The sequence below is a fragment of the Melospiza georgiana genome, chromosome 1, assembly GCF_028018845.1.
Source record: "Melospiza georgiana isolate bMelGeo1 chromosome 1, bMelGeo1.pri, whole genome shotgun sequence".
Classification (NCBI taxonomy): domain Eukaryota; kingdom Metazoa; phylum Chordata; class Aves; order Passeriformes; family Passerellidae; genus Melospiza; species Melospiza georgiana.
This window is the reverse complement of record NC_080430.1, coordinates 142,512,852-142,535,886: the sequence shown is the minus strand read 5'-3', so window position 1 is coordinate 142,535,886 and position 23,035 is coordinate 142,512,852. Positions and strand designations below refer to the sequence as shown.

Genomic DNA, 23,035 nt, shown 5'->3' with positions numbered 1-23,035 from the left:
GGCATGACCCAGCAATGCAGCCCAGAAAGACAAACACGCTGGGTTGCATCAAAACCTCATGGGCAGCAGGTTGAGGGGAGGGATTCTGCCTCTCTGCTCTGCTCTGGTGAGACCCCACCTGCAGGGCTGTGCCCAGCTCTGGGGCCCTCAACACAGGAAGGACATTAACCTGTTGGAGCAAGTCCAGAGGATGTCACAAGGATGATTAGAAGGATGGAGCACCTCCTCTATGAGGAAAGGATGAGCGAATTGGGATTGTTCAGCCTGGAGAAGAGAAGGCTTCAGGATGACCTAATTGCAGCCTTCCAGTACCTGAAGAGAACTTACAGGAAAGATGGGTCAAGAATATTTACAAGGGCATGCAATGCCACGACAAGGGATAATGTGTTCAAATTGAAGGAGAATAGGTATATTATGAAGAAATTCTTTACTATGAGGGTGGTGAGATACTGCCACAGGTTGCTCAGAGAAGCTGTGGTTGCCTTGTCTGGGAAGCATTCAAGGTCAGGCTGCACAGGGCTGTGAGCACCCTGCTCCACTGGGAGCTGACCCTGTCCATGGCAGAGGAGCTGGAATGAGACAATCTTTAAGGTCCTTTCCAACCCAAACCCTTCTGTGATTCTACTGAAATACATCTGGAGCACCAGATATTTCTTACAGCTTTCTACCCCACTCAGGATTGAGGATATATTCACATTTCTGAGAGAGAACCCTGCTACTACTTGGATACAATTTTCCCACTCACTCCAGCAGAAGCAGGTATGAATCAAGGAGGTAAAGTGCAATTCACATCCTGCTGTTCAGGAAAAATGCACTTTCATCTTTTAAAAATCAGACAAAATCAGATTTAATACAAAATGTATCTTATCCTTCCACATAACCAGCAACATGACATTAAATTTCTTCTGTCTCATGATATATTTAATGAGGGGGAGAAAACCAGACAAGTGCACTCCCCCTTCTCCAGTACTCCTTGTTATTCTTCCAGAACAATTCTTCAAAGGTACTGAGATCACTGTATGTTACCTCCTTTTTGAAGGATCAGATACATTGCATCAAAAAGCATGCAGGAAAAGTTCTAGGGCATGAAACCAATTTTTGCACACTTTTATCTGGGTCAGCTTTTCTATTGATTCTGCAAATACTGTATCATTTTTTTAAAGTTAAGGGTTTTTTTAGTTTAAAAAGAAGAAAAAGAGAACGTCAGAACTCAAGTCAAACATCCATCTCAGCCAAGGACTGGTTTTGTTGGGTGACTCCAAATCAAAAAGGCAGATTTTTTAATAATAAAATCCATCTAACGGTGAAAGGGATCTGGATTGACTTCTAAATTCAGTAAATGCCCTCTTCCCATACTGGGTCTATTTTCATTAATACCACTAATACCATCTTTGCTGTTAGGTGTACAAAACGTAGCAACGGCTGACAACATCTAAGAAAGCTAACATGAAACAAACACATCAAAACCACTCAGACACATGTTTTAGCATTAATTCCTCCCTTCCTTTCTCTGCTCCTCTGCCAAGTTTTCCTCCATGGTTATGAACTATTTGGCACAGCCTCCAGCTTTGCTTTGTGTTGTTTCATGAACCAATGTGTGTCTTGAGGTGCTCTGAAATAGAAATAATAAGTAAGAATTGGCCTCAGGTGATATTCTGTATTAGGAAGAGATGACTTATTGCAGATATCCTGAAGATCTGAATAAACTTCATCTGTACACACACATGGCAGATGGAGGAACGACCCCTCCCAGAGGACTCCTACCAATGGGTGACAGTTCCTAGTACGGATAACTCAGAAATTTTGCTTACAATTTCAGATGACAGCAGAATATAATAAATAAAGTAGTGGGGAATTTCAATTAGGTTGGTGAAAATAAAGAGCTAATGAACTGTCTCTCAAGTGCTTTTCCAGAATGGAATGTTTTTACTTCTGAGATACTTTTTGCATATTTTCATGGTGGTGTGATGCTGGGAACTCCACCACATTGTCCAAGAGCCTGATTATCAAATGTGCTTCTGCTGGAAGCTGAGCGCCTGCTTTGACAAAATCTTGTTTCACAGGGATCTGGGCACATGGGAAGAGAGCCTGTGCACTTCCAAGTCAGAGCTCAAGAGGGGTCTAACTAAGATAAGCATTTATTCCCTGGCTCTGAGACACTTGGCTGGCATGCTCAAGATCCAGAGGATTGTCTGCACAGATCCATCAACCATTTATACTCACTTTTCCCAGTCTGGAGAGTTCAGATGGAAAGATGAGTAATCATTTCCATCACACCCACTGTGTGACCCATACAAAACCCCCAGCCTAACTGATTTCTGACACACAAATTATGAAACTCCAACACTTTCTAGCCATGATTTTACCCCATTAAGCCTTGTCCTCATTAGGAACCTTGCCAGTCCTGCATGAGGCTGCTGGATGCTGCCTCCAGCATTGCACACCAATAACCAAAGAGCTGCAGACCAGTGAGCTGCCCTCTCTGCAGCAGGGCTGGAGGTGCCTTTGCCCAAGGATGGCCCTGCTTCCAGAACCCCACCCTGCTGTACTCCATCCATGGCCCAAGTGCAGTTATTAATATACTTCTAATTGCAGGAATTATTGCTCTGTTACACTATGTCTTCTCTCTTCCCCCCATTAACTGGTTGCTTGGAGCTTTGCAATCCTTCAAAGAAAATGCTTTGAAAAATAAGACTGAGGAGGCTCACGTTAAATTGGGAAATGAGCACGCCTTGCTGGCTACCCTGAGAAACTAGGACAGGCTTCTCTCCACCGAATCTCCAGGTATCTCTGAGGCAGCAACAGTCGGCACAATTCTTAAAATACGCACAGGCTGATTAAAGGCTGGCTTGCAGCACTCACCAGACCTGCAGCATTAGTGCAGACTTTTAAAATCAAATAGACAGGACAATTTATGAAAGAAACCTTCTCCAAATGCAGGACTGTTTCGTGGACCTCCTTACTTGCTCTCCCACCTCACAACACACCTAAAGCTCCCCTTGGGAAAGCCTGAGGTACCGAAGTGGGCATGAGCAGAGGTACCCACACCTCAGATGTCAGTCCACATTCAAACCAGCAGCTGCTTCAGTGTTAAAGTTGGGTTGTAATCCACACTTTTCCAGGGCTCCTGACAACCAGCCTCCATCCTGCTCCATCCCTTGCTGGAAGATGCAGTGCAGATGTCTGAGGGGAAAGCGGAGGGCTGAGCTGGGACAGCGGGCCAATGGATCTCCAAAATGTCACAGGAGACAGCTGCAGAGCAGACTTTAAAACAAATACCCCTTCCCAACAGGCCCCTTTCCCTGGTGGAAAGGTTTTCCCCTGTGTGTCACACCCCAGGCCCTCTCATTCATGTGAGGGCCTCACACTGCAAAGGCTTCATGAGCGGAGAGGGGCCGAGCGCTGCCGGGCCCTGCCCTGTGCTCCCCTCAGGGATGGAGAAATCCAGACTGAGCAACAGCAACATCCCATTCCCTCACAACAGGGGAACAAGGGCTGCTGCCCTTCCACTGACTGCCCCACCTTCCTCTCACGTATCAGAGCACCCCCATGCCAAAATGAATTTAATATGGTGCTGTCATCCTGCCTCTGTGGATGAAGCAAAGCAATACTAATAGTTTGGATTTACTTATGTCAGTTTGAATTCAGGCAAGGTTGCAAGTCTGAGCCCAGCACACCCCAGCAGTGCCAAGTGCAGACCCCAGCAGTGGCAGAAGGTGCCCTGGCAGGTGTCACCCTGGCCATCACTGCTGGCTGCCCTTTCTGTGCCAGGCTCAGGCAGTGGGACTCCAATGCCATGGGAGGAGGAGGGCTCCAGCTTCCCTCAGCACCATCACCCTGCACTGACACTCACCCCACAACCTCAACCCTGCAATCCAGCCAGCTCAGCTTACTAACACCTTGTCATTTAAATATTTAGGGCACTTTGCCACAAATGCAGGTGCTTTTGTTCCTCTGCTCTTTCACGTGGACTTCACTAAACAGCTTTTGGCCACCTGTGAACTGTCACAGGGGACAGTTCAGCATCTTGAACAGAGCTACCAGGCACACAGGTTAAAGGATGAATGTTAATGTACAAATATGCTGAACCTAAATGGACTCTCTCAAATGAGATTCAGAAATAACTACAGAAAATATGGTCAGAGGTCACCAGAGAAACCTACTGGTAATGCAAATTCAAATTTATACAGAATCATAGAATAGTATGGGTTGAAAAGGACCTTTAATTATGTACTCATTACAATTAAAATAGATTTTACTCCAGTCCTCTGCATATACACTTCTCAGTGAAGGAAACATTGGCTCTAAAGGATCTCCTATAAAGCAAATTAAGTAAACACCTTTAAACAACCTCAGCAACCCTCCAAATCCAGGCAAGGTAGTTACAGCTCTTTAGCCTGTACTTCATGGATCTTCACAGCAGTCTGTGGAATCAGTCATAACTTTCCCATTTGTCCTTTGCAACATTATGACAACTTCTGAATAACTGTGAAGCATCGCAGCTTCCTCAACTGGAACCTCCTCCACTGTCCCAAGGCAAACTGCACTGTTTGGATTTAATTTCTATTTATATGGCTGTGTTTTCCAGATGAAATGTGTGGTCTGAGCAAAAAACACACCCAGAGTCTTCACTGCCTTCATCCAAACTCAGCCACGCGCTCTCACATGTCCCACTGAAACAACCAGGGTCCCACCTGGTACCCCAAAATCCCTTAGAGCACTCTGCCCTTCAGGAAGCTCTGTAGTGCTCTGTTGAAAGATGAACAGTACTCAAAAATTTTATACTTCATGGAGGCTGCATTTAAAAAGATTTTCTACTGTCCTCATTGGAGTTACACATTTTGGATGTGTGACAAAGCAGACATAGTGTGCAAAGAAATATAAATTCTGACTGCACAAAACTACCCTAAAGCTAGAACTTCAGCATTGGATATAGACTGAATTTGACCCCTTGAATCAAATTGCTCAGATCTTCTCTGCTGCTAAAATAAAGGCAGAATTTTGTCCTGCAAGATTCCTGGTGCTCCTCAGTTTGCAGCACAGTTTAACTAGAGACCTGTCTAGTTTCTAGTCCCCATCTCAAATAGCCTTGTCAAGTCACACAGTCAGCAAAAAGCAGCCAGGACAGGGTTTTATTGTCAGGGAATGTAAACAAGTAACAGGCAGTGCTGTTCATATATCTCAGGTTGGTGCACATAATTTCAATTAAAGCATTTATGTAAATACAGATGCAAATCAGGTTCAGCATAGCATCTGACAAATTACTATCAAAGACCTGAGGCTACTGGCAAATTATCAGCATGAGCTCTCATGATGTGAAGGTATGAAATCCAATCTTGGTCCAGACACTGTATATTTTATTTGGCTTAAATTGACAGTAAAACACCATACTGATGCATACGAAAGAAGTTAAATAGTCTTCAATTTGAAAAAAGAGCACTGAGGAGGTAAACCAACCTCCTTATAATTTGTCCTTTAGACAGCCTGTGTCTAGCCAGAAAAAACCCTTTCTGCAACACCTACCAAAGAAACTCAAAGCATCTCTGAAATGTTAATTAATCCATACTCTCCTCAAGGGATATCTATTTTAAAGATGGTTATATGGAGCCTGCATTCATCTCTCATTTGCCAAAGTCTCCCAGGGGAAAAGCTACAGAGATCAAATCTGGACCTTGGCTGTGCTCCTCCACATTCTCATCACAAGACTTCCCCTTCACAAAAATCACAAGAACTCACTCACACCAGAGAGGTGTGAACCTCTCTGGCCTAGATATCGCTGCCTCAAAGTAGTGTTAACTTCAAAACCTTGTTTAACTTGCAAAGATGATTACAAGCCAAGAAAAATAAAGGAAAACAAATCACAAGAGAAAAAACACCCACTCCCAACATTTGAAAATTGAAGCAATCTTTAGATCATACTGAAAGAATCTTATCTTTGTAAAATGTAAAGGTATGACCAAGGTAATCTTCACAGCAGTATCAGCTGCAACTTCTGCTACTTCTTCCCTCCAGGTTCAATTTCCATCTTTGGGGCCTTGCAAGGGAAGAGCAATTCTGCTTCATTCAGAACCACCCAGCAATACAATGCTTGGAAAGAGGCAATAGCTCCTAAGGTTTTAAAGCAGACTTAACTTGATTAACATCAATGATGTTTAGGTACATGCTTAACATTTTGTCTGCAATAGCCTCACACATTTCCCAAGGTATGAAATTCCCACTGGCACTGACAGAAATGTAATCACATTTCCAATTTATTTGGAACAGATGCATCAAGTTCCTTGGAAACAATTGTTATTACTGGTGATGAAGAAGGAGAAGAAAGCACAGTAAGGTCTGGAGTTACACAGGTACATTCACAGCGTGACAAAATGTGACATATCCATGTCATAGCATTACTATGACAACAGTGTTTGGAAGACGTGTAACCAGCATTTTGTAAGCATATGGTCACATACTGGCCCCTTCCTGTGCTCAAAATGAAAAGCAAAACAGAAGGACAGGAGCTAAAGGCATGAAGCCACAGACTGGACAGTTTGCATTCCTTTGTCCTGATATCAGTTATAATGACTGCACAGTCATTCAAATACTTTGCTTATAGATGTGTTCATTTGTCTTTAGCATCTTGCTTCCAAAAAACCCCAACAAACTCCAAGAAACATATAGAAATAGCAAGTGTTGGTTTTGAACATTGGGACACCAACGTGAATTCCTACAGTAACTGTGATTTCATGGCTGCAGGGAGTGTGTGGAAGAGGGGAACAAGAAATGCTGCTGTAATTAAGGAAATGATACTGAGGTTGCACCTCCTGTCATCTGTTGGAACAGGCTAAATGTGAGAGCTTTATGCTCCTGGAAATTGGACATCCCTACTTTCCATGGCTGTTAAAGAGAACTGGTGCACATATATATATACACACGTGTGTGTGTGTGTGTGTGTATGTATATGTATATGAAACTTGCTGGAGAGCAGTTAATACTGCAAGTTCTGCTTCTCCACAGCACATCTCCATCTTTAATGGAGTACCTGCTTCAGCAAAATAATTTTCTGGGTCTCCTTTTCAAGAAGAAAAAGTGGCAAGTTTCACTGAAGAGGGAGGAGGGGTCAAGACTGTTACAAAGGATGAGACACCCCCCTACTTATTTTGGGAGAAAACCAAGCCAAAACCACAGCCTTACCATGTACTGGTTCTAAGTCAGAGCCCAAATACCTAAAAGAGGCCAAGTTTGCCATCTTGACAATTTCTTGACGATAATCACATCTCAGTAGACTTTTTCCTTATCCGATGACTTAATCAGGCAATTTCAACAGATTGAATGATTGCACTAGTTCTGCCAAAAGCAGTAAGTGACTTGCAACATACAAGCAAACGGATAAATAAGAGACTTGCAGGTCTGATGTGGCCCCAGCTGGCATATCCTTAGGGAATTGTTTGGAAATCAGTGGTCCCATACTGTACTGAGAAGCTGAGCCACTCAGGCAGCAACTCATTACCAGGGACATGGGTGCACCAGAGGAAAAGGAGAGGGCAGGAGGGTATAACTCCAGCCAGGCTGTGGGAGAGATTTTAATTCCCTGCCTGACCTTGTATAAACCATTTTTACAATCCAGAGCTTCTTCACTTAATTCTTGTAACAAAACTTTTCTGTATCACAAATACTGGTATGGTAAATACCCAAGAGGATACAAGGTGCTTGTATTTTAAAAATATGAGATCAAATAAGCACCAATAAACCACTCACTCATCTGCTTCTCCAGTGAGGCTTGGAATAACCCTGAAGGCCTGAATAACCCTGTTCTTCTTGAGCAAAGAAATGTGTAACTAAAATGCTGGGGAGGAAGAGCAGTATTTCATCAAAGGACCTGTACTAACAGTAGCAGTCTAGCAACATAATCTCTTGAAGGGAGCCAAGGATTAAAAGTTGGTGTGGAAAGACACAGTAGATAGTAAAAATACAACAGTATCCATCTTTCAAAACTCAAGGGGTCTTGAAAGAGGGTGCCAGGAAGCAGGAAGGGAGTTGCTCTGCCCAAGAGGTGAAGTTGTGCCTTGTTTCCTCTGTCTGCATATTTTTCCACCTTTTATTTTTGGATCTCGCAACACTATCCAGCATAGATGGCACATAGCTGGAATAACAGCCACGGTGCCCTGCTCCAGAGCACAGCAGCAACACTGGGACCACCCTGCAAAGAAGGAAGGGAAGAGAGAACATGGAACATTCAAATGCATCTCTCACCTCTTTTTTACTTAGGAGGATTTGAAAACACACCTTTAGGAACTTACAGGAACTGATTTCCCAGAAGTGCTGCAGCAGCAGAGGAGCCCTTGTGTGACCCAGAGGCTGTGCAATGGGCAGGGCAGTGGTGCAGAGCCCAGCACCAGTCCCTGGCTGGCCGCAGAGAGGGCGGCTTCCCCAGCACAGGCACGCCTGCCTCGCTCAGGAATCACACCTCTGGCAGGCTTGGCCAGGACAGCTCTGCTGGCAGGAGTCTGTAGTGTAGGCACGGCTTAACCCCGAGCTATTTTCAGCAGGAGGCGGGATGGGATGCGAGCTAACTTCCCAGTATACAGCACAGCCTGTGTCACAATACAAAATGCAGCCTCTGTGCCTTGCCACACAGAGCTGCTCCGTGCACTGCAGGTGGGGACCATCAGATGCTGTCAAGTAAGAGCCAAGATGCTGATGCCATGAAGTAAATGGTTTTATAAACCCCTCAACAGGACAGTTTCATTGATACACAAACTGTAGATGAGCACTGTTGTAAGCTCCATCACATCAGGTCAGTGCAGAAGGACACACCTGTACAAGCAGGGCACTCAAAAGGCCAATTTAGAGTTCTTAAGCCCAGGCAAGCACAATGCATAAACTGCATCACTAAAAAAAATGTGGAACTAAAACATCTCCAAGGAGATTAAACTCTTCTGAAAAGGCCAGGTGCAGCAGGTGTCCCATGACAGCCTGATAGCAGACTCAACCAGAGCCATTTTATTTGGCTGGTTGACCTGTTCCCCTATTTCTGCCCAGGTTCTGGTTCTGCCCTTTTGTCTCTTTATTTTAGGCCTGGATAACATTTTCTTGTGTCAGAATTTACTGTGACCCAAAGCAGCTAGTGGCTGGAGTAGGCACCAATCTAAACACACATGAAAACTTGAAGTAACACTTCCAACCCTGAGTATCACCCCTGAGGACACAGGCAAACACAGTTATAGCTAATCAACAGCTGTTTTCTGCTAAAAATGCTAGAGACCTGCAAGTTCCAATGAACTCCCAGTACCCCATGGACCACTTAGATGCCAAGATATCACTTCAAAGGCTGGACTTTGGAAACCACTTTTCATAAATCTGTACAATCATTTTTATCTTGACATGACTACATTGCCAGAAGCAGAAAAGGAATTATGATTTGTAGCATTTTCTAAAGCACAGTCCAGTTCTCAGTCTGAAAGTGCTGAAATGAGGAATTTGCCCAACTCTACAAATGCATGCTTTCTCCTTGGAGACGTAGTTCACAGGCAGAGGATACATCTGGAATTCCTCTGCTGCCAGCCACTGGTTTACTTCATGTTATGATACCAAGAACTGAAAGTTGTTTCTGCTGAGAACCCCTCCTTCTTCCAATTGTTTCATAGGATAGGAGTTCCTATGTTAATGGAAGTGTTAATTATCACTGTGTTTTCCCACATAATTGATACCTGATAACTAATGCCTTTGGCAGTGGTAAGACATGGCCCCTAACATTCTGAATTACACTGATATTTTCTCTCCTCAAGAAAAGAGATTTTACATTTCTCACCTGTGCTTCAGCCTCAGAGCTGAAGGAATCATGTCTGTTTTGGATGGCAGACTCCTTCTAATTACCAAGGAAAAGGTGAGGAAAAGGCTCCCAAAACTCAGGTTTTAATAAAACCTTTAACCTTTGTGCCCATGCTGAGAGGCATACCTTTGTTGAGGAAGGGAGCAGCTCTACAAAAGGAGAGGTAATGGCACTCAATGGTAACTAAAAACCAACAATGATCTGCTCTGCAGTCTCCACTGCAGCTTTTTCTAGAAAAGCTGCACCAGCCAACAGCCAGAGATTCAATTCTTGCATCTACCCATTTTCCAAATTTTGGAGGAATTACATCAGTGAAGAGTCACAAAAGAAGCTTAAGATCTGGGTGTTATTCTTGTAGCAGGAGAATCCCAGAAATCTTCCCCAAAGACACTTATGCTACTTTTGGGGGCAAAAGCAGATGGCATTCAGTATGCTGCTGGAATATTCCAGGAGATCAGCATGACAAGGGAGTCCCACCAGCACCTACTGAAATCATACAGGATGCAGCAGGACCACCAAGTTGTGCCACCACATTCACCTTGCCAGAGCTGTGTGAAATAAACATTAACTTAAACATTGTTTCAGTGAAGAGCTTTGAATCTCTACCCTGGGTCTGCCCTAACTTTGCTCCAGCAATTGAAAGGAATGGCTCCAGGAGACATACCAAGCATCTGTTGCAACTTAATATGATGCGGGATTAAATATTCACTGTAAAAAATAACAAGAAAGTTGTACCAGAGAATGTTTCTGATATGGATTTATTTTGCCACCCGGTTCCACTTCGCACTACCTGCAACCCCAGAAGATCCAAGAGTATTGAAGGCTGGCCATTCCTGACACACCCTGCATCTTCCAGACACAGAGGACCTTTTTCACTCTGAAGGCCAGCTGGATGTGGGAAAGATCTTAAACACTGTACAAACTGGTCCTCATTCCTGGAGTCATACCTGCTCTCTTTAAAGCATATCTGCCTGCTTTACCAAAAATGCCTCCCACATGTATTTACACCAGTGCTCACTCTGCAGATGGCTGTGGGAAAGAAACAGAGATTTTAACCTGCCTGGTGCACCACCAGCTGAGCTGCAGTTGGGATTCAGTGGACAGACTCCTTATTGCTGGTAGACTTAAGCGATGAGGTGAACACAGTTTTATCTCCAAAATCTGGATGGAGGGGTAAAATAGCTTCCCTGCTGTTTCTTGGTACCAGAGAGAACTAAAACAACTGGCTCCTTCCCAGGGAATTCACTGCTCACTGCTCATCTCTGTGATGATGCAGGAGCTCTGTCTGGAAGGGACATGACTTGTAGCAATGGCTTCAGATGAGGCTCAGTGAGTGTCCCCTTCTTTCACACTAGCCAGACTTCAATTAAAAGTATCATTATAGTTTTGGGCAAAACATTTCCATCCTCTGCTGGCTGCTTTCTATTGCTTGGCTCCTGGCAAAATGTTCAACTTTTGCGCCTCAGTTTCCCCACCACTTAAACAAGAGTAATAAAACCTCCTGTGGAGGTATCAATTCCACCTTGGTGCTTGTATAGGAGGAGGATGCAAAGGAAAGCACTACAAGAACCCGAGATCATCAATAAAGCATCCAACACTGCCACTGATGCTTCAGCAAACCACCAGCCCACTCGACCCCTAGGAGTGGGCCAGATGTGAGCAGTACAGCCAGATGTGCAGCACTAGCTCAGAAAGCCAAAACACAGTAAGAAGTTGCCAGGTTCTTCATATTCATGAGCTTTTTAATAAAGCTCCGCAAAACTTGGAGGCATGTTCTCTGCTGTTGCTCTTGCCCTTTTGCACAGCAAGGAAGTCATAAATATTTCAGGGGAAGAGTCCAGAAAATTTGCAAGATTGGTCCTAGCCTTTTACAGCATTAATGAGCAGACCATTAATAGTTAATGAAGCAGCTGCTGGTGATCTCAGAGGTAAAGGCAAGATGAGAACAGTAGCGTTTGCCCATTCACTACAATGTGATAATGTGAAGGAATGGCTTGATCCTTCTATCAAATTCTCCCCATCACAGCAAGACCCAGAAGCTGATCACAGGACTTCCAGCAGAACCACACACAACCCCTTGCCCCACTGCTGTCACCCAGCATGGATGGAGGCTGCTGGAAGTGGTCTGAACCAAGTGTCCTGATGCTCTGTGCACATCTGAAGGACTGCAAAGGCTTCAGTGCTGTGTCTTAAACACAAGACTAATGCTCCAAACAATCAGGCAGGACCATGCAATGCCTATGTGCAGGTGTGTGTGCACCCCATAGCCACACATATGTAAAAATGCCAATAAAAAGAGTGGGTGTTGACGCCTTTTTAAAGTCTCAACTGTTTGTTCAAAGCTGCACTTTGAAAACCAAACTCACAATACAACTGGGCAGCCAATTTCAAAGAACAATTTCTGTGATTTCAGCCTCAGATGCAGCGAGGACTTTGGTGAAAAGGTACTCTTGCTGTACTTACTCTTTTTGTATATCTGAACTGACATCCCCTGGCTGTATCTCTGCAGACAGGAAAGCACCTTGCAGACAAGAAGTCACCTTCTGGCAACTCTGCTAGCCAGGAGCTTTACCAAGGAAGGGCATCACTGGCCAGGCTGTTGGTGCAACTGCAGTCCTGCAGCCCCTTTGTTTTGAGAATTGGGTAAAAGTTTGGACAATGCCAAACTCAAATTTCCTTCATTTTACTACTGCCAGTATCACTGATTTTTAAAGGATTAATGAGGTTTGTTTCCATCTTCCTCCACATTCCTGTGTATGTGGGTCCATCAATCCCAGCACAGTAACTTCCTACTGGTCTAATGAAAACAGGGAAGTTGTGGAGAGACCCTCCACCACCTGTGCTCTGGAGGGTGGCCAGTGTGACCCAGTGCACGCAGGAATTCAGCACCACAAATCAAACACACTAAAAGCAGTTTGCGTCAGTCCTTGGCCCCGGGAATAATCAGCCTCCTGGATTTCAGCTCACATCACATATGGTTTGTCAGTTTAAGCCTTTTCTGTGGTTTTCTACTAGGGGTCTGCAGAGAAAGCAAGGATTGATAGCAGAGAGGCTCCCTGAAGACCCCCAGATGGATAGGGACAGCCAGACCCACCTCCTTCAACAGCAAGCTAAGCTGGGCTTGGATGCAATCTGAGTATCTCCCTTTTATGTAAGTGTCCTTAGCACAGAGTGCAAAAGTTCATCTGTTCCAGCCGTTCAGGACTGGCAGTCAAGAGCTTTGCATTCAAAGGGAATAGAAAAAGGAAAAGAAAAGCTTAATCTCAAAGTTACAGTCTTAATTCCACCCTGCAAACCAGAGATGTTTTAGTAGTGCAGGAGTCAAAGGCAACGGCAGCACTGGGCCCTTTGTTAAATAATTAACTACGATTGGCCTAATCCATCCATCCCAGGTTCTCACTGAAGAGACAAAAACCATCCCCATCAACCCCCCACTCTCACCCAAGCAATGAGCTTCCTACAGCACCTCCTCGATAATCCTCTAGTTTTTAACAAAACTGCTCCTTGACTTTTCTCACCTTCAAACATGATTCTGCCTGCTGCTCTCAATGCAGATCAAAGGTGACCTTAGTCGATCCTTACTGTGCTAAGACATAAATTTATTAAGTTAAATTTCAAGTAATTATGTTATTCTGTAATTTTATTAAAAGCTATCATTTGCCAAACATGCTCTGGAAAATAATTACTACTCAGACTTAATAATAAAGTACATAATTGGCAATGAATGTATACTGCCTCTTTTAAAAATCCATAGTATGTAATGTTCCTTCATGCTTTGAGTGGGGGGTGTTTTAAAGTGATCCTAAACATTGGTTTAAAGACTTTAATACCTTAAACTAATTTAAATCGCACTAAGGATGAAATGTTACAAAGGAAGAACCCTGCCAGATTCAGATGTGTGTTGGGCTGTTTCTCACTCACACACTCTATTTTGCATAATTTAAGAACAAATATTTTAAAACAGCAGACAAGTGAAAAAAAAATCTTTAATGATCAGAACAACCTACCCAACCTCACATGTTTCTTAATCAACTTCCTATTATCTGCCTGTTTCATTTAAAAAAGAAGGAAAAAAAAAGTTGACATTTTACCTTCTCGTCCAGCAAAACTGTGATGTTAAGTGCGTGTTACATTTTTGTTTCCAACCCTTTGAGAACTTATTTTTTACTGATTTTACAAGACAGCAAAGGGACACGAGCCATTCATGCACTAGCCAAAAATTATCAAGCTGCAACCCCAAACAAGCCAAGGGGCCACAGCAGAAGCTGAATGTTCCACAATGAGTATCTGTCAGCTGCAGAGAACAACACTAAAGGGTTGCAAATCACAGTCCCTTTCCACTGCTGTGCAGAGCAGCAATCAGGAATTCGAGCAGGAGAAGGGTGTCTCAGCCAACCTGTGCCAGAAGCTCAGCATGGAACACATTTGGGAGATGCTGAAGCAGGGCCCAGATGCACAAACCAAGCAGTGACCTTGCAACACACAGAGCAGCCTCCACCCTGAGACTCAGTAAAAGGATCAGGACAAGAGAGAAGCAACAAATAAAATCCCTATCTACATAGGAATGAACAAAATACAGGCAGATTAAAAAAAATTAAAATAACTAAAGCATGTTAGATGAAAACATGAACCAGTCTAAGTGGTCCTACTGCTTGTGCCAGGGAAAGGCAAATAGGAAAGGATGCCTTGACTGCAAGGCAGATAACTGAAAAATACAATCAAATTCCCACCTTGGCCATAGAAATCAATACAGAGAGGAAACTCAGGTATGAATTCAGGTTTCCTGTGCAAATACACCATTCAAAATGCATCAAGCTACAACTCACACCACTCCACACAACATACCTCAAAGCTAAAAGTGTGGCAGAGCCCAGGTGATAATTCCCATCCCTCTTGCTGTCTGCTACCATCTGTAAGTAAAGCAGCCACAAATCCTTTGCCACACAGTACTGCATACCATTTACACCACCACAAATTTTGGGATGCAGCTTGTGTTAAATACCCAGAATCTCCTCACACACTTTTCCCATTCAACAGCACAGTTCAAAGCAGATCCCTGTCTCCATCAAGCACCACAATAGGCTTTGCCCACAGATGGAAAGGTGCTCTCCTTGTCCTGTGAGCACCCTGCCACAGCAAGCTCCTTGTTGGGATGCAAATTGAGCCCTCCAAAAAAATGTCACGGTGGGAATAGACTGGTAGGGGGAGAGGTGAAGGAAGAGGGTACCACAAAGAAATTAAAAATACAAACCATGTGCTCAACAATGATCTTCCTTCTGAACTGAGCATGGGGCACAGACAGGGATTTGTACATATTTTTTTTTTTGTGTGTACATTTTCTTTAATTTAGAAGGACCTTATATTTAAGTCCCCCAGAATTTTTGTGGGAGAGTAAGCAGCAGAGGGCTCAGCAGAGAACTGGAGCCAGCTGGTAAAGGCTGTCTGGTGCCTGCTCACCCCTTGCACCCTAGGGCAGTAAACTCTGAAGTTGAAAGCACTCACCCTTGAGCACTTCGTGGTGAGAACAAGACCATTCACTACTCACCAAGGGGCAAGAACAGAGCAAGGAAAAAGCAGTTCAGGTTTCAGGAGATTAACTTTAAATCCACCAACTCAGTGCTCTGATTTGCTGCTGGAGAAGAGATGGGGCTGGAGCTAAGATCATTCCTATGTACAAGCTCTTTTCAGCATAAATAATATATTGTGACACTCCTCTCCTGACTTGGACATGTACGGAGTGTTCGCACGCTCTCCTGGACCATCACACAGAGGGTAAACACATAAAAATAAGTTGATAAGGCTAAGATCCAGGATAACAGGACAAACAAACAGAATCTAAGGCACTCAAGTATATTTATGGTTGAAAGCAAAATCCTTCGGAGAGCTAAGATTTTTTTTCCGTTATCTGATTAAGTGTGGATCTTGAAACTTGTGTTTGCCTTGAGCAGCATTTCCCAAACCACATCACCCCCTCGACATCACCAAGGCACACAGACAAGATGCCCACAGATACACAGAGGAGGGATATCCTGAGAAAACTATTTTAGCAATAGTGAAATTGTAAGGATGCTCTCAAGAGATGCCAATTTAAAAGTAGTAAAGAAAACAGTTCACTCCAAACACATAATTCTTTCTTGTCACTCCAATTGTTTTAAAACACATGTAGAGCCAACTCCTCTCTTATGCTGAAGAATCCTAGACAGGCAGAGAGAAGTAGAGGCTTCTTTAGACAGCACTTTGAATTTTTCATCACCATGTACACCTGGAAGCTTCCTACCTGCAGTAGTTGGGCAAAATCCTGCAGGTCCTTAGAGGCCACCAGCCCCTGTCCTTGGCACCCTGGCATGGGCACAATGCATTTGCCAACTCTTCCACACAGCACTGGCACTTTCTCCTCCAACCCCTGGCACTTTCTCTGGTTTGAAAACCCCACGTGAAGATTTTCAACATCATCAGCCAGCTTTTTCAGCTGGTTTCTCAAAGAAAACTAAACCTAGCTCTCAAAAAAGTCCCACAGTTGAGCTGGTAGCTTCCTGGCAAAATACTTTACCTGAGCACAGGTTGGAAGGACCTGTGCCTTAGGTTAAAGCTCAGGTAAAAGGGCTACTGTCTCTCAAAAAAAAAAAAAAAAAAAAAAAGAAAAAAAAGGAAAAAAAAAAGGATGTAAAGCCCCGAGACAAGAAAAACAGATCCCAAAAATCTGCAACTGCAGGGTCATGACTGCTGGTACTGAATATTACTTGATGGTTATGAAAAGCAGCATCATAATGGTGACAGGCTGCAAGACATGATGTAGGGATGCCAGATAATAAATAGATAGTAAATACATGAGTGATAAAGGACTCTGTAAACACCTTTGGCTGAGCAAAAGGAGGGCACTGGTGTACTGGTCCCAGGGGTGGGAGCAGTGACAGTCATGTGGACTCCCAGCCAGGCAGCCAAGTGCTCTCCCTGGGAGGGAGCTGAGCACTCAAACAACTTCCTCGCCTTTCAATCACATGGAAATGAACAACACTCCTCACAGAAGGCCAGGAAGGGGAATCTATTTGGAAAAATGCAAAAAAAACCAGCTTCAGGGGAAACTAGGATTGTTTGGGATAACCCCATCTTCCACAATTTTCAAGAAAGCTGTACCAAAGCCTGGAAGACAACAAGCACCAAAGCCTTTAACAGCAGTGTGCTCCCAGCATATCATTTAAATAAATCAGTTTCTGGAGAGACAAAAGACAAGGAAAAACTCCCTGTGGTGCCTGACAGTTTGTGCTCAAGAGGATGCTGAAAAAAAAAACCCAAAACCCACAACAAGACATATTTGCTTTTGAGGTGGGTGGTAGGAGGAGGGGAGGGGAAGGAATATCCCCAGAAACACTCCAGGCCAGAACCATCAGGACTTTCCTTCATTTTGTGTGAAAGTGAATCAGCAGTGCTCTGCCAGCCCGGCAGCAAAGCCTGGAGATGCTGCTGCTGTCTGCTTCATACTGGCTCTCACTGGCATGAGAGGAGGCAAAAACCTCCCTGCACCAATTCCCAGGCCACCACCCAGCACACTCCGAAACCCTACAAAACTTAACAGCTTCCAACTGGTGTATCCTCTTGGATTTTTGTCCTGCTAGTAGGATTTAAGAAGAAGAACAAGTATTTTCCCACTTCTGCTATCTAAGTAAAGTGCAACATAAAGTAACTGAAACTAATAAGCATGAAATTAGGTTGAGAAATGTAAAAAATAAATGTCCAAAACTTAGAGTGAGAAAAGTGAACACACACAAGAAAGGCAGCAGGAGGGATACAGAGATCTTGAGACATACTGATATTTTATTAAATTTCTCTGAGAGTGCCTTCAGCAGCAGCTCAGAACCTGCTTTTTTTTTTTTTTGGGTGATATTCAAAAAAAAAAAACAAAAAAACCCCAAAAAAACAACAACCCAAACAAACCACAAATAACAAGATTCTGCTTAAAATGAAAGGAATCACATTCTTCCCTATACAGTTTTGCTCAAAGGGCTTCTTCCTCCACTTCCTCCATCAAACTGGACAAGAGGTTAAGTAACACTGAATCTGAAGCTTTCTTAGTTATGGCCACTGACTCAAAAGGAGCAAGAAAATCTCTCTCTATTTGTTTGTTGGTGGAGGGTTTTTTGTTTGTTTTACGTTCCAGTGAATGAAATAAGCAGTTTTAACACTTATTAAAAATTGTGGGAACAACATACAATAAACTACAAAAGAGAAGCCAAAATAAACAGGTAATTTGAGGTTGCAAGTTAAAAAAAAAAATTTAGTATTTAGGAGGGGAAATAAGGTCAGGACAGGAAGAATTGGGGGGGGGGGGGGGGGCAAGAAGGAAAATCCAAGACTTCAGACTTCTCATAGGCTCAATAAATAAATGAAAAGCAGTGCAAGACATTCCCATCCTACCCAACCCACTGCTCACACAAAATTAATTGTCCCCTCCATCAGTGCCAACTGAGACCACACTGCAGATCACAGCATCAAAATGCTACAGATTAAAAGCTAACACTGAAGATTTATGTCTCTAAATGTCACTTCATAAAGGAGGGAGAGAAGTAGAGGGCTGTTTCTCTGCAAACCCAAAGCTACGAGTTTTCTAAGTGGCAAGGCAAGCAGCTTTGCTTTTCATCTTGCAACATTTTTCCAGGAAAGAAGATGAATTTCAAGCTGAGGAAGAATTTACCAAGTGAATTGAAAGCCACGGTGGGCAGGTAATATTGCTCTTGAGGAAACTCTGTGACTTGCACAGAACAATTTGCATTTGCCAGGATGTGCCCATCCCTGTAATCCAGAGCCTCCCCTGCCTGCAGCTGCAGGAGGGGCTGCACTGAACGGGGGCTGCACTCCAGCAGTGAGGCTGGAGGTTTCCCAGAGCACAGGGTGGATGTGCAGACACAAGAGCTGAACAAGCCCATGAGAGCAGGCATGTCTGCATGGGCACATCCCACACCAGGCCTGGACCACCACCACTTGCCATGCATTGCACCAGCCCAGGGCGGGACATGCACTGAAGCAGCTGTGCTGGCAAACCCAGGCGTGAGTGAAAGGGCTGTTACACCAGCAAAGGGACATTACTGCCAGTGTCACCTACTGAGACAGGGCTGGCATGATAAACCCATTATCAGCACACTCACCCAAGGAGAAAGTCCTTGATGTGCTTGTGGGATGCTGACCAGACCAAAGCACCTAGTACCCTGCCTAATGAGGTATTAAACATATACAGCCTCACTTTGTACCAAAGCCTGTAGAGATGGGACAAGGGGCAATGGTTTTAAACTGTAAGAGTGTAGGCTTAGATTGGACATCAGGAAACAATTTAAAGATCCCTCTCAACCCTCAGGCTGGGCAATCCCAGACAAAGGCAGAGGCCTACAGGCTTTCAGAGCTTTTGAACCATGCAGATGGAAACTGCATCCAAGGCTGAGCTGGGACTGCATGGTACTGTTCACCCTGCAGTCTGTGTGGGTGGGAGCTGTGGAGATCTGTAAATTCCTCTCAATAAACCTGTAGTAGTTTGAGAGGTAGGCAAGTGGTGAGCAGGCTCCAGTTTGCTACATCAGGTCCCCACTGGACAACAGTGTGGAGAAGACACAAACTGCAGCTGGTGCTGGGGAGGCTTGTTCTCAGAACAAAGCTGAATTCCCTACCCCTGCCCTGCTTTCAGCACCCAGCATTGTGCCCTTGCCTCCAGCCAATTTGCCAAAGGTTGTCAAAACTCACTGCAAGCTCACCCCCTCCACTCCTGACGTGTGACTTCTAACCATGCAGGTGTTCTAGATCCCCTTCTTCCCCATTTGCTTCCCAACCCTTCCTCCCCTGTCTCCCCTCGGGATGGCAAATGCTCCCCTCTGTCCAGCACTGACAGAGCCTTCCCACCAGAGCCCCACTGGGGCACTGCCCACTGCAGGCCACCTGCAGTCTCATCCAAGAATTCAAGGAGATGTTGCACCATAATCCACCTCCTCAGCTAGCAGAATCTCCCAGGATGACTTTTTTGAAGTCCCCTCCTCGCTGCCAACACCTAAACCTTCCCTCCTTGCCTGTGTGTTCTCTCTCTGTTCACTAACAAAACCAGGCCATCTGAGCCTTCTGCAGTGCTAAATACACAAAATCATTTCACACCTCTCCCTCAGTTTCACCAGCAGACTCACAATCCCAGTCATTCTACATAAACTGAGCTTATGGACATTCAGTTTTCACTGTAGGAACTGGTTTGGGGTCCCACGATTCCGAAAAGATCTTGCCAAATGCACTGTCTTATTTTCCAACTCACAACATTTCTACGACAACCCCCAGTGCTACTTTTTAAAACCAAAACAACCAACCAAACAACCCTTCTGCCTTGCTCAAGGCATGGTGGTTTTGGGGAGAGGGCTGGCTTGGTGATTTCTGAACTGTTTCTGGAAGGCAAGGCTGGAATTTAACACTGCTCCCTTCATCTTCCAAGCACCCAACTAATTTTATTTCCATTTTTATACACCTTCACAAACCAAACTCTCAAATATTACTCCATATGAAAAGTATTTGAATCATTTTGGAAATCAACAGCTCTTTCAGCTTTTCAGAAAAAAAAAAAACTTACTGCTACCCTGGGACTGAACTGTATCATTACATCCCGTAAACTTCAGATCCATTTTTGAAGGGTTGATAAAATAAACTAACCACAAATATTAGTTCTAGCTGATGTGACACATGTAAACACACCCTGACAGAAGACCAGCAATAATCATAATGGCTTTAACTTAAAGCTTTTTAGATTATTTTAATGCCAACTTTTGTTTATTACTTACTTTCAGTATGAACAAATAGCATCATACTTGCTGAATTACCCTCACACCTGAAAGAAAGTCAAACTACAATTACACTCCATGCAAAATGTAAATGCAGATTTACCTGACAGCCATGCTGAAATCTCAGGGAATTCAGCTGTGACACTGCATGTTTCTGAACAAATTCTAATTAAAATACTTTCTCTATTATTTTCAGAGGATGTTTCCATTCCTTAAGAGGACACAAAGAAAACTAATTTAGACATAGATCAAAACATCCCAACCAGAATAGCATTTCTGAGAACCATCCAAGTTAGGGTAAAACAAAAAGAAACAAAACCTGAAGATGTCACACATGCAAATACAGTGATGTCACGTCTGGCATTAAAATCTTTGTCTTTTATGAGGATCAGCAAAACCTGCTGTGTTCTCATTCCAGCCTGGAGCAGTTTGAAACTGGTTTTAAAATGCAAAAAGAAGCCAGTAACTTTACTGTATGTAATGTTGGCTTTTTTCGACTTTTAATAAAAACGCAATAAAACTTTACCCTCCCCACAAGAAAAAACACTACAAACTTGGGCTGATTCATATAATGGGTTACTCATTTTACAGATATTGACAAGAAATTTCTGATTGTAACTAGAGTAAAAAGGAAAAAAGCAAGTGGAATTTTGAGAGAAAGTGACTGGAAGGAGCATGCTACTTTCAGACACTGACAGCAGGAAATGTCCTGTGTGACAAAACTCTGACAGCTGAACTCTTGGGTGGACAGGCAGGAAAAACGTCATTTTACAGAGGTGAGCAATCACAAGGTCTTTGGGCTGATGACGGAGCTATAAACACCTATCCACTTTTTGGCACTGAGTTTATCACGGATACAAGAAGAGAGGACAAACATGGGACAGCTCTTGGCCATTGCTTTCTGTAGAAGCCTGGGAGGATAAACATGCATATGAGGGAAAAGTAAAATAATGACCAGCCAATTCTTAGCATTTATATTCTTCCCAATTGCTGGCCAGTACCTTGCTTTTCCTCATCCAGAAATCAATCTGCAATTCTGTTTCAAAGAGCTGCTGAGTTCATACAACATACTGAAGCCACATCTACATTAGAAAGGCTTCACCGCTACAGAAATGTATTACCCTGGCAAAGCACTCTGGACACAGATACCTCTTAAACAATAATATTGCTCATCTACTGCTCTAATAAAACCACAGCAGCACACACCACTTCTAACACACACGCCATTTCCCAGTAAGGCTGCCTGAATGAGCTTTCTGCTAGAGACATCAGACCTCCTCTAGTTACATCCGTGCCTCCACGACCCAGCCGCGGCCAGGAGGGAAACACCGCTCACAAAGTTTCACCAGTAGTTTAAAAATAAAAGGCACCTCGCTGACAGCCTTGTGCCGTGTCCCTGAGCTGTCAGACGTGCAGCTTCCCAAGGCAATGCACACTGTGGCACTCTGCCCGCTGCTCCCCGAGCTGCGGGACCCGGCAGGCAGGAGCGGCCGATGCCCAGCCATCCTCATCACCCTTCGCACCCAGCCAGGAGTCCTACTCTTCCCTCCCATTCCTACTTCTGCGGATGTTTTCTCCCCTTGTGCTCTCCACCTTCCAATCCAAAACTTTTGCTGTGTTCCCCTGCGCGGCAGGACGTTCGCAAGTTCGCAGGGTTTCCAAGGAGCACCTGCCCCAAGAAAGGATGGGGAGCCGCCGGCGGAGAGAGGTGCTCGGGCAGCCAAGGGGGAGGAAATCAGAGCCATGCCCCGCCTCCCGGCCGTCTCCCTCCGGAGGGATTCCCAGGCTCAGAACTAACCGGAGTGCTCAGGGAAGAGCTGGGTACAGGGATCCCCCAAAGTCAGACAGGTACTTCCCTGCGTCATTTCCAAGTTATAGTCCTAGCAAAGAGGGGGGGAAATCAGTATCCTTCCCTGTCACCTTCATCGCAGAGGGAGAGAAGGGAAAAAAAAAAAAAAAAGAAGACAGGTCTATGATGTCTTTGGAAACCGGCTAAAACAAACGGGAAAGTCACCTCTCATTAAAAAAAAAAAAAAAAGAAAAGTGGATATAGCGTGCCAAAGCCTGCATAAACCTCCCCATTCCGGAGAAAATAAAATGCCACGGGAAGGCAGAGCCTTTCGCTGGGTGGAGGAGGGATGGAGCGGGGCGCCCGGCTCTGCCTCGCCGCGGTCCCGGCTCGGTGCCGCCGCTCCCCGCAGTTACCGGCAGCGAGACCCGCGCCACGACCGCGGCGTCACGGGTGGGAGGGGGGCTGCCAAAGAGGGGAGGGAGGGCAGGAGGAAGGAAAAAACACCAAAAATTAAACCAGAAGAAACCGCTGCCAAGTGCGGCCGCGGGCGCGGAGCCACGCGCGGCGGCGGCGCCGGGCCCCTCCCGCGCCCCGGGGCGGCTCTGCCCCCCCGGCCCGGGAGCCCGCGGCTCC

General features: G+C 44.6%; 1 protein-coding gene across 2 annotated transcripts in view; it reads right to left on the bottom strand.

Moving 5' to 3' along the window:
• The window catches only part of ZHX2 (zinc fingers and homeoboxes 2), a 74,203-nt gene that overhangs the window by 50,616 nt on the left and 552 nt on the right, over positions 1-23,035 (bottom strand). The gene's annotated exons all lie outside the window — the stretch shown is intronic.